General features: G+C 34.6%; 1 pseudogene; it reads right to left on the bottom strand.

Moving 5' to 3' along the window:
- Positions 1-253: 253 nt before the first annotated feature.
- On the bottom strand, positions 254-1,514 carry LOC116583171 (annotated as a pseudogene).
- Between the last annotated feature and the right edge of the window lie 11,075 nt (positions 1,515-12,589).

The raw sequence follows: 12,589 nt of genomic DNA on the forward strand, positions 1-12,589 counted from the left end.
CCATCATTAGCTCAAGGCTGGTCTTTCAGGCATTACCACTTAGGCACTCCTGGCTTCCCCTACCTGAAGATGAAGCAAAAACCTATAGGTGGAGAATTGCAGATGCTTACATTAGTATGCTATCATTATTTACTTGGATAGTGATTTGCTACAGGGATATAAACTGGTACAAATACCTTCTGCTCCAAGGATCATACTATATATAGTCTTTGCACTTTGGTTTTTTTTTTTTTTTTTTTTTTTTTTTTAGAAGCACACTACAATAGTTAATTTTATTTGTTCAAGGGCTCATATTGCAAGCATTAAACTAAGCACGGGCTTTGATTCTGTGAGCCCAGATTCACATATTTGGGAAGATAAAAGCAAACTGCGATCCATGTATATGGATGAAAACTAATGGCTCACAGTTAATCACATTGCAGTTTTAAATTTCTACAGCCTAGAAGCCAGGAGTCACAGATCTTTTAGGTCTTTCTGGATGTCCCACAAGGTATCTGCACTTTTCTTGAGCTGAGCAACTTCATCATCTTTCAGCTTCTGGTTGATCACACTGGTTAAGCCCCGCGCGTTCAGGATACAAGGAAGGCTCAGGAAGACTTCGTTCTCAATGCCACACATCCCCTTCACCATTGTTGACACTGGATGAATCCTGGATAGATTTTTCAACATGGATTCAATAAGATCAGCCACACTTAATCCAATAGCCCAGTTGGTATATCCTTTTAGCTTGATGACTTCATAGGCACTTTCCACCACCATTTTATGCACTTCCTTCCAATTTTCACTGTCGTTGTGTGTTCCCATATCTGGATTCAGTTCCTGAAGAGAAACGCCTGTCACATTCACTCCACTCCACACAGCCACACTTGAATCACCATGTTCTCCCAAAATCCATCCATGGCAGCTGCTGGGATGAATGCCAAGTTTTTCAGCCATAAGATAGCAAAATCTTGCAGAATCCAGATTACACCCACTTCCGATCACACGGTGCTTGGGTAGTCCACTTAGTTTCCAGGTAACGTATGTGAGAATATCCACTTGGTTGGAAACCACAATTATGATACAATCAGGACTGTACTTGACTATCTGAGGAATAATGAATTTGAAGACATTAACATTCCTCTGCACCAGATTGAGCCGGCTCTCTCCCTCCTGCTGGCGGACTCCCGGCAGTCACCACCACAATCTTAGAATTGGCAGTCACAGAGTAATCTTTATCTGCCACTATTTTAGGTGTCTGAAGAAATAAGCTCCCATGCTGCAGATCCATCATTTCTCCTTTGAGTTTATCTTCCAAAACATCCACAAGGGCAAGTTCATCAGCCAGGGACTTTCCCAGAATGCTGATGGCACAGGCCATACCAACTTGTCCAACTCCCACTACAGTAATCTTATTGTTTGGGACGGCTGCATCTTCTTCTGCAACTGGTGCAATCACTTTTTCCTTAAGAGTTGCCATTGTGCCCGGAGAGAACCCGCTTGGAGGAGCCGGCGCAGAAGACAATGTTCGCTCTGCACTTTGTTTTAAGCAAATATAGAATGGCTTGTTCTTAATGATATTTGCATAATGTTCTGTACTATAGAGATGCTATAAAAGTGGTCAATAATACCTCTTTTGATGGACATTTGTTCAGGCCTCCACCCCCCCCCCCAAATTTTACCTTAAAACAAAGCTGAAATAAAATTTCTTGAGCACATACACTTTCAGAAAAGCATTTTTATTGCTTTAAGAGTGATTCACAGAGGAAGGTTTAATGGATCATAAGTCATATACATATTTAATTGTCATTGACACTGCCAGAACAATTTTTAACAAAAGAATACTCCTTACTTTGTATTATTATTTATAGTATAATTGTTCACATTCTATTTTTATTTATTATAGTTTTTAAATAATGAGTAGAAAACAATAACTCCTTTAATTTGAAATACCCTATAATAGTTAAATCTGTATATTTTTTCTTTTTCCAGCTATGTTGGAGTAAAATTTTATATATTAAATGTGTACTGCAATAATGTTGGTATAAAGTACATTGTGAAATGATTAACATAATCAAGCCAATTAACATGACCATTATTTCATTTAATTACCATGTTTCTATATGTGTGTGTGTGTATGTGTGTTGGGAACACTTAAGATCTACTCAGTAAATTTTACTTACACGATACAGTATTGTTAACTGCATATAAGATCTCCAGGTCTATGAAGTTACCATGCTGCACATTAGATTTCCAAAATCGTAACTTTGTACTCTTTGATCAACATCAAAGTTCTTTATAGATTTTGAATACTAACCCTTTATCAGATATGTCAATTGAAGGTATCTTCCATTCACTAGGCTGACTTTTAGTTTTTAGTTTTGTCGATTGTTTCCTTTGCTGTGCAGAAGCATTTTATCTTAAGGAAATCCCAGTAGTTCATTTGGCTTTTGTTTCCCTTGTCTCCAGTGATGTGTATAGTAAGTTGCTATCACTGTGGTCAAAGGTTGCTGCCTGTGTTCTCTAGAATTCTGATGGTTTCCTATCTCACATTTAGATCCTTATTTTGGGGTATGGTATAAGAAAGTGGTCCAATTTCATTCTTCTGCATGTTGGCTTCCAGTTTTCTCAACACCATTGGTTGAAGAGACTGTCTTTTTTCCATTTGATATTCTTTCCCACTTTGTCGAAGATTAGTTGACAATGAAGTTGTGGGTCCATTTTTGGGTTTTATATTCTGTTCCACTGATCTGTGATTGTTTTTGTGCCAATACCATACTGTCTTTTTGACTACAGCTTTGTAAGAAAGCTTGAATCTGGAATTGTGATGCCTACAGCTTTGCTTTTCTTTTTTAGGTTTGCTTTGGCTATTTGTGCTCTTTTGTAGTTACATACAAATTTCAGGATTTTTCATTCTATCTCTGTGAAAAATGCTGGTGGTATTTTGATAGGATTGCATTAAATGTGTAGATTGTTTTGGGCAGTGTAGACATTTTAACCATTTTTTCTTTCCAATCCATGAGCATGGAATGTTTTTCCATCTCTTTGTGTCTTGTTCAATTTCTTTCATAAGTAAAAGGTTTTCTACCAAACTTACCTCTTTGGTTAGGTTTATTCCTAGGTATCTTCTGGTTTTTGGTATAATTGTAAATGGGATCAATTCCTTGATTTCTTTTTCTGCTGCTTCATTATTGGCGTATAAAAGTATAACAGATTTCTATACATTGATTTTATATCATGTGACATTCCTGAATTCATGTATCAGTTCTAACACTTTTTTGGTGGAGTCTTTTGGGTGTTCTATGCAGAGTATCATGTCATCTGCAAATAGTGAAGGTTTGACTTCTTCCATGCTGATTTAGATGCCTTTTATTTCTTTTTGTTGTCTGATTGCTAAGGCTAAGACTTCCAGCACTATCTTCAATAACAATGGACATTCATATCTTGTTCCTGACCTCTGAGGAAAAGTTCTCAGTTTTTCCCGGTTGAGGATATTAACTGTGGGTGTTTCATATATGGCCTTTCTTTTGTTGAGCTGTGTTCCATCTATACCTACTTTCTTGAGGGTTTTTATTTTTTATCATGAATAGATGCTGTATTTTGTCAAATGTATTTTCTGCATCTCTTGAGAGGATCATATGGTTCTTATCCTTTATTTTATTAATTTGGTGTAGCACATTGATTGACTTGTAAAAGTCGAAACACCCCTACAGTCCAGATTTAAATCCCACTTGTTTAAAAAAGCTAGATCCAATAAATTTAAGAAAAATAAAATAAGAAAAGAAATATATAAAAAATAAATAAATAAATAATAAAAATAATCTAAAAATACATATAATAAAAAGGAAGCTAGATCTTAGGTATGTTTTGGTTTGCTTGTTAAAGGAAGATAGATCCAATAAATTATATTACATTATATTATAGTATAGTATAGAATAGTATAGTATTATACTATATTAAAAATAGAAGTGAAAATAAAAAGCAAGGTAGATCCTATTTCTCCTAGAACTGAGAATCTGCAGCCCTCTATTACGCTTGGTGCATGCAAGGGGTTTGTGCTGATCTTCTGGGGCTGTGACCTGTTGCACTGATTCTCAGGCCCACTTTCCTGAGTGAAGATGCCCCTGCAGGGTTCAAGGGGTCGCAGCTTGGTGTAAGTGGCATCAGTCTCCACTTGATGGCATTGTTTAGCTCACATTAGTTTGTCAGTGCTGATGGGCAGAGCAAAAATTGCTTCACCCCTCTTCTTTCCTCCCTGAGGGGAGAGTTCCTGCAAGGGATTCTTCAGGAAGCCCTCAAAGGAGAGCAAACAATCACCCCTTTTGTGTCCCCAGCTTCTATCAGATCCCTGCATTCACCTTTATTGTGTCCGAGCTGCCCAGCCGCAAAGGGGCACAGTACTCTGGTGTTTTATCTCAGGCCTGCAGTTGGGTTTCAAAAATCCCAATTTTTAGGGACTTGCATGGTTGGGTCCTTGCTGACGGGTCTCACTGCACTTTCCCTGTTTGCTGGTTTGTCCCCCAAAAGAGTTCACACAACCATGCAACTGTTCAGAGTCTGTGATAAAGCACAGGAGAAAGCTGGCACCCAGGCTTACTGCCCCCAGCCAGCTTCCCTGTTCTTAAGGAACAGTATAGGATGGTGGTACCCCTACTCTTCTGTTGTGTCCCCTCTCCCAAATGCACTCCAAGCCAGGGAACTGTTTTTCTCCATGAGACTCAGGTTTATCCTCAGACCAATATGGCTACTCCCAGGACCCTAACCTCTTTCCCCACAGGAGCAATATTAAGCCTGCTGGGCATGGATTTCTAAAACTTTAGATTTTGCATTCTTCTGCTTGTAATAACTTCTGGTATTCTCCATACTCTGGGTTCCCTCCCTTCCACAGCACCCACAGTTCTTATCTCCCCAAATCCACTCTCTACAGTTTCTACCTTCCCCAAGGTGGTTGTTTTAATATTTGTAGCCATGCAGTTTTGTTTTCTAAGTCTTCAGTTCAATTTCTTGGGTGTTCAGAATGATTTGATATTTATCTAGATGTTTGAGGGATGAGGCAAACTTAGTGTACCCCTGCTCCTCTGCCATCTTAACTCCTCTGTGGCATACTGTTTTGATTAGTATAGATTTGTAAGATAGTTTGACATGTGTGATACCTCTAGTTCTGTTCTTCCTTTTCAGCATTGCTTTGCTTTGACTTTTTGGGCTCTTTTGTGGTTCCATGTGATTATAAGATTTCTTTTTTTCTATTTCTGTAAAGAATGTCATTGGGATTTTGGTAAGAATTGCATTGAATATGTTGATCACTTGGATACTATTACTATTGGCATTTTAAACAACATTAACTCTTCCAATCCATGAACATAGTATGTCTTTCCATTTGTCTGTACCTTCTTTAATATTCTACATGAATTTTCTATAATTTTTGGTATACAACTCTTTGACCTGTTTGAGTAAGTTTACCCCTATGTATTTGATTGTTGTTGCTTTTGTAAATGGAATTGTTTTTCAGTTTGCTTTTTGGATAGTTCGTTGTGTATATAAATAAATACCACTGATTTTTATGTTGATTATGTATCCTGAAAATTTACTGATTTCATTTATTAGTTATAACAGTTTTTGTTGTTGTTGTTGAGTCTTGAGGGTTTTCTGCATATGCGGTTGTATTCTCTGCAAACAGAGGTAATTTTACTTCTTTTTCTCTGAATCAGATGCCTTTTACTTCATTTTCTCATCTGATTGCTTAGCTAGAGCTTCTAGTACTATGTTGTGTAAAATTGGTTAGAATGACATCTTTATATTGTGCCAAATCTTAGAGGAAAAGTTTTCAGGTTTTCCCCAATGATTATGATGTTACCTCTGGGATTTCCTATATGGCCTCCATTAAGTTGAAGTAAGTTCCTTTGATACCTATTTTATTGACAGTTTTGTCATGAATTGATTTGGAATTTTTTCAAATGTTTTTTCTGCATTTACTATGATGACTATGTAATTTTATCCTTCCTTTTGTTAATGTAATCTGTTATAGATATTTATTTGTATATGTTGAGTCATACTTGTATGCCAGGGAGAAATCATACTTGGTCATGGTGCATAATCCTTTTAATGTGCATTTGAGTTTGGTTTGAACATACTTAATTGAGGATATTTGCATGTATGTTCATCTGAATTATCGGTCTGTGGTGTTTTTGTAGTGCCTTTGTCTGGCTTTACTATCATGGAGTTTCTGGCCTCTGTAAATGAATTTGAGAGGCTTCCCTCTTCTGTTTTTTGGGAAAGATTAATAATATTTAGTGGTACATAGCCAGCTCAGTCAGTAGAGCATGTAGCTGGTGATCTTAGGGCTATAAGTTCAAACCCCACATTGTGTGTAGAAATTACTTTAAAAATAAAATATTTAAAAAACCAAAAGAATAGTTAGAATTCAGTAAAATTTATCTTGATGTCCTCTGGTGATGTGTTTTTCTTTATTGTTAGGTTTTTTATTATGGACTCAATGTCCTTATGTGTTATGGGCTGTTCAGGCTTTCTGTTTTTTTCTTTATTCAGTTGTGTTAAGTTGTATGTTCCAGGAATTTATTCATCTTTTCTAGGTTATCAAATTTTTTGATAAATAATTATTTATAATAGTTCCTCATGATAAATTTTAATTCTGAGGCAACCATTGGAATGTCTCCTTTTTCACTTCTGATATTTTATGTAGGTCTTCTCTCTTTTTTTTCTTCTGTTTATTTCTGGCACAGGGGAAATCATGGCAGAGGTGACTTCTTTTGGCACTGAGTTGTTACTAGCATGGGTCATAGAAGAATGTGGGTGAAATCCTCCTACCCTTTCTATAAATGTGAGTATGGGATTCTTGCATTATCTTCTATAGAACTTGATTCACTATTTCTTAGATTTCAATGTTGCCAATTAAATTTTGGGTTTACATTGATACCTGAAATTCCATTATTGAAAAATATGTGCTAGTCTTTTCCTATTCATATGTTGAATTCATTTTCCTAACAGTGAGAAAACTGACTTTCATTATTTATTCATTTATTTAAGCAAAAAAATACACATAGGTAATTTCAGATTACCTGAATCTGAAATACTGCAAAAAAAATCAGTTTAGTTAGAATTCAATATTTTCATACACATTTAATAGATAAAATTAATATTCAGTGAAATATATAAATTCTTAAAGTACATTTTGATGAAGTTGATATGTGCTCTGGAATGTTTCTTCATATCCCTTTCCAGTAAATCTCCTCCAGAGGAACTCACTGTTCTTACTTTTGAAAATCATGAATTAATTTTTGGCAATCTATAATTTTCTATTAAAAAACACTATATCATATGTAATCTTTGTGTCTGTTTTCCTCAGTATACTAACAGTGAGATCTATCCCCATTTACGCATCAACATTTTTTCCAGTGTATTGCTCAATAGTATTCCATGGCGTGAATATTACAATTTGTTTTTGCATTTCCCCATTTAAGGACATTTGGGTTGTATGTCATTTTAAACTATTTTGAATGAAGGGTTTATGAATATTCCTGTACATTTCTTTTTAGGGATATATTTTTTACATATCTCTTAAGTAAATTTTTATCCATATAAAATGTATAATCCTGATAGAATTATGATGAGAACTGTTTTGAAACACTCTGCTCTATTCTGATCCACTGATCTATTTATCTCTTTGTGCCAATATCATACTATCTTGATTAGTGTAGTTAGAGAGTAACCTTGAATTGAAAGGGGCCTCAAAATGTGTACTTACTTTTAATATTGTTTTGTCTATTATAGGACTTCTGCTTTTCTACATATAATTTAAAGTCTGGTTTTAGTGTACATGTTTCAGACATATCATGATTTTTACTCTTAAATAATTTATAGTATTTAAAATAATATTTCATTTCATATTATTTGCTTATACCATACAGAAATAAAATGTATGTTATTGCTTTTTTATAATCTTGGTACATTAACTTACAGCAGTGACTTTTAGAGTTGTTTAAGCAGTTCTTACATAGAGAGTCATGTCCTCTGCTGTTAAAGAACAGTTTTATTTTATCCTTTCCAGTATTTATATGTTTTGTTTTGATTGTCTTTTTACTGTGTCTAAGATATCCAGTACAGTGCTCAATAGACATGGTAAGAGTGGGTTTATCATTTTCTGGATCTTCCAAGGACCACATTCAATATTTCATTATTATTATGTTTGCTGTAGGTTTTCTACTGATACTTCTTTCAGATTAAATAAATTCTATTTTATTCTCAGTTTGCTAAGAGCTTCTATCATGGATCCTATTGAATTTTGTTGAATGATTTTCCTACACGTATTGAGATGACCATATATGTTTATCCTTCATTCTGTTAATGTAGTAAATTGCATGGATAGACTTTCAAATGTGAAACCAACCTTGAATTCCTGAAATAAAATTTACATAGAAATTGTGTGCAGTCCCTTTGATGGGTTGCTAGATTTAATTTATCAATGCTTTGTTAAGTATTTTTTGTCTTAGTTCATAAGGACATTTGTTTGTAGTTCTCTATTCTTGTAATGTATTTTTCTGATTTTAATCATTATGACTATGTCATCCTCATAAAATAATTTGGGAAGTGTTCTTTCTTCTGTCTTCTAAAGTAATTTTTTAGTTTTGGACTTATTACATGTTAGATACAGTTCATATGAAATCATCTGGGTCTGTTGTTTCTTTTTTTGAAGATATTTTAATTGGTTTAATTATTTTAATATGTAAAGGTTATTCAATTTTTTACTTCCACTTTAGTAAGTTTGGTAGTTGGTGTCTTTAAAGGCTTTGTCCAATTTATCTAAATATTTGAAATTATTGGCATAAAATTATTAATGCTCATTCATAATTTTAAAATCTAAGTGATTTGCAGAAATAGTGCCCTTTTTCCTTGATACTGTAAATTTGTGTCTTCATTATGCTATTCTCTCCCTTTCTAAAGTGCATTAATTTTATCGATCTTTTAAAAGAACTAACTGCCTTAATTGATTGTCCCTTTTGTTTGTCCATTTTCTATGTAATTGATTTCTGTTTTTTTTTTTTTTAATGTTCTTTACTTTGAATGCAATTTGTTCTTCTTATAGTTTTCAAGGTAGAAGCTTAGGTAATTGATTTGAGGTAATTGTTCTTTTCTAATATAATCATTTAAGGCATAGCTTTCCATCTAAACACATACTCCTTTAGCTTCACTCATGGGTTACTTAGAAGTATGTTGTTTAATTTCCAAATAATTGTGGAAATTCTAGGTATCTTTCTTGGTACTGCTTTCTTGTTTAATTTCCTTCAGTTAGAGAAGATAGCCTGTGAGATTATAAAATTTGAAATTGATTGAGACATGTTTTATGGCCCATTATATGATCTATGATGGTGAATATGTCATGTTCATTTGAAAAGAAATTTGTATCAATCAATTATGGGATTAATATTTAAGTAATATAAGCTAGGTGAATACATAGTGTTACTATCAATGACTGGGAGAGGAGTGCTATAATTTTGAGTTATGATGACAGATTTTATCTATTTTTGGCTTACTTTTGTTAGTTTTTTTCTTTATGTGTTATTAGGCACATTGAAAGTTATGATGGTTTTTTGTTTCTTCGTGATGTGTCAGTTTTTATCATTGACAAATAATTCTGAGGTATTGTTCCTCCCTTGAAGTCTTTTTTATCTATTAGTATAAACTCCTAACTTTCTTAGCTTTGACTTTCACATCAATGGACTGCTTTCATTTTTTCTTTTTTTCCTCATTTCTTATATTTAAAGTAAATTTCTTGTATGCAACATATATCAGTCTTTGTTATCCAACCAGGCAATACTGGCCTTTGAAATAGAATGTTAAAACTTTGGGCATTTAATCTAATAATCTGTATGGTTGCATTAAGGCTACTTTCCTATATGTAATTTGTTTTTCTTATCTTTCTTGTCAATATTTACTTTGGATTTAAAATATTTTTCAGTATTTCATTTTAATTCCTCTGTTGGGCCTTAAGACATACACCTTTGCCTTCATTTAAGGTTGCTGCTTAAAAAATTAAAATATACATTCTTAACTTACTATGGTATGCTTAAAATTAATATTATTTCTATTCATGGTAACATAGAAAAGACTTATAATATTATAATTACATTTCTTTTGTTTTAAACTATAAAATACAGTGTTATATTTTTTATATTATATAATCAATTATGAACTCCTGTTTCTGTTTCTGCTTGGGATAGAGATTGTTGGAAGATAATTTTGTCTGTATTTCCATAATGAAAAAATGCCAAATAAAATACAAAATCATAACTCTTCTTGAAACCACCAGAGAGCTACACTCACAAGGCTAATGAGAATTTGAGAAATTTTATTTCCAAAAAATGACATGACTCTCTGAGGAGAGACAAGCAACATCAATTCTTTCTGGGGAGGAAGAGGAAGGTGCCATAGAAGTACTAAAACATGACACAACTAAAATTTTGACAAATTGCATAATGGTTGAACGCGGGCTAATACACCAGTTTAGAACAATCTAGAGCTTCCCACACAAGAGTAATGTTAATTTACTTTGTCTTTCACATGGTCTCCACTGGTTACATACAAGATTAGGAGGCAGGGCAGAAGACAAGATTGAGAGTGATTGTTGCAGGCATATTGGCTCCATTGTCAGACTAGTATTATGTCCCATACCCTTACTTGTCTCCTTCTCTTATATGAAGAAATTGCCTTTGGCCACTGGGGAAAGAGGAGCAAACTGCCTGACCCCCAATACTTAGGCAAAGATCCAGTTTTTTCAGAATGAAGGGTAGAAGCAAAAACATTCTGACACAGGGTTCAGGCAAAACCTTTCATTATGGGGAAAGGGTACAGGAAAATTCCTTTTGCTCCTGGTGGAGGGGCAACAGCAAAAGTCATTTGCCAATGGGGAAGGGGCAAGAAAACCTCTCCATAAAATAACACCCCCAAATTCAAGGCAGAATTTGCTGACGTATGTTGAGAGGGGCAGGAAAGGTAAAACTTATCCACATGGGCAAAGTGTGCAGATCCTGCTTGTCTAGAGATGAAATGATTACTCAGAGTCCAATAATTTGGAACAAAGAGAGGCGCAAAAGGGCTGCACCAGGTACTGGCAAGAGGTGCAGGTGCTGAGGTGAAGCCCCTGAGTTGGGGTGTACTCTTGGTTTTATTACGGAATCATGGAATGTAAAGTATTGGGAAGCAAAGAGGGAAAAACAACTCAAGAAAGCAATCATGTGAGGGACAGCAGGGAACTGTGTAAGATTATTGGCATGGATACTAGGGAGCCATGGAATCGGAGAACTGACCACAGTAGGCCCAGCTATCTTGTTCACCATCATTGCTGTTTTCAGTATGTACTGTTTTCAGCATGGACCAATGGCAGAAATAATTGGCTTTTGCCTCATGCATAGAGCTGTTGGCATTTATGCATGTTTCTGTTCTTATTGTCTTTTTTACTGCCTGAAGTCTTGCTCTCCCATATCTATACAATATTTTAAAATACTAAACGTTGAAATGTATTTGTAAATATCTAAATGTATATCTTATACACACACCATATATTTATGTATCTCTATATACTTTCAACCAGTTTTCTAGAAGTCTATTTATTTCTTTGTGAGATATGTCTGGTCATTCTTGATAATAAGTTGTTCCTTTCTTATCCTTGTGACCCCAATCTTTATTTTTAGAAAATTTGTTGCATATCCTGCGTTTAAATCTGTTGTTTTCAGTTTCTTCTGATTGTCTGTTATAGTTGTTGACCTCCTTATGGTTTTGTGGATCTTTGATTTTGAAGTCTTGTTTACTTGGTCTAAATCTGTTGGGAATTTTTCAGTTGCTGAATTTTGTACATTTTTCTCTGAATAGGATTTGTGTTTACTTCATGTTTTAGATAGAGATAATTACTTTATTCTTTCTTGAAATTCCTGCATTAATCTATATATGTTCATTTCAGCTTCTCTGCCTTTTAAAACATCAAGGCTTAGTGTCATAATAACAGTCCTTCCATTGGCTTTTCCCATGATGATAACTCTGTTCTCCCTTCTCGTTATCTGATCACTTCTACTTTCAATTTATTCTGTGATTTTTTACCTTTTTCGAAGTGTAGGAAATTATTGGGTTTTTGGAGATCCACCTACATTCTGTGTTTTCTATGACATTTTACTAAGTAACTTCTTTTTTTTTTAAAAAAGATTTTATCTATTTATTTATTTGTCAGAGTGCACACAAGCTGGCAGACTGGCAGTCAGAGTCAGAGAGAGAAGCAGGCTCCCCACTGAGCAAGAAGCCTAATGTGGGACTCCATCCCAGTACCCTGGGAACATGACTTGAGCCGAAGTCAGTGGCTTAACAGACTGAATCACCCAGGTGTCTCAGTAACTTCTTTCTAAAATATAATTGTTTTATAGTAGGATGGTCTTTCAAATGATCTAATCTGCTGTATTCCTGGTAGCAGAAGTCTCATTTTTATCTCTCCCCCCTTTTTAACTTTTATTGAGTTTTTGCCGAATCTTTGACATCTTTGACATCTCTGTGATCCTTGGGGCCAGTGTGCCCTCTGCTTTTAGACCTAAGGCTTAGATTAGAGTAATAA

This window comes from Mustela erminea, chromosome X (genome assembly GCF_009829155.1).
Source record: "Mustela erminea isolate mMusErm1 chromosome X, mMusErm1.Pri, whole genome shotgun sequence".
Classification (NCBI taxonomy): Eukaryota; Metazoa; Chordata; class Mammalia; order Carnivora; family Mustelidae; genus Mustela; species Mustela erminea.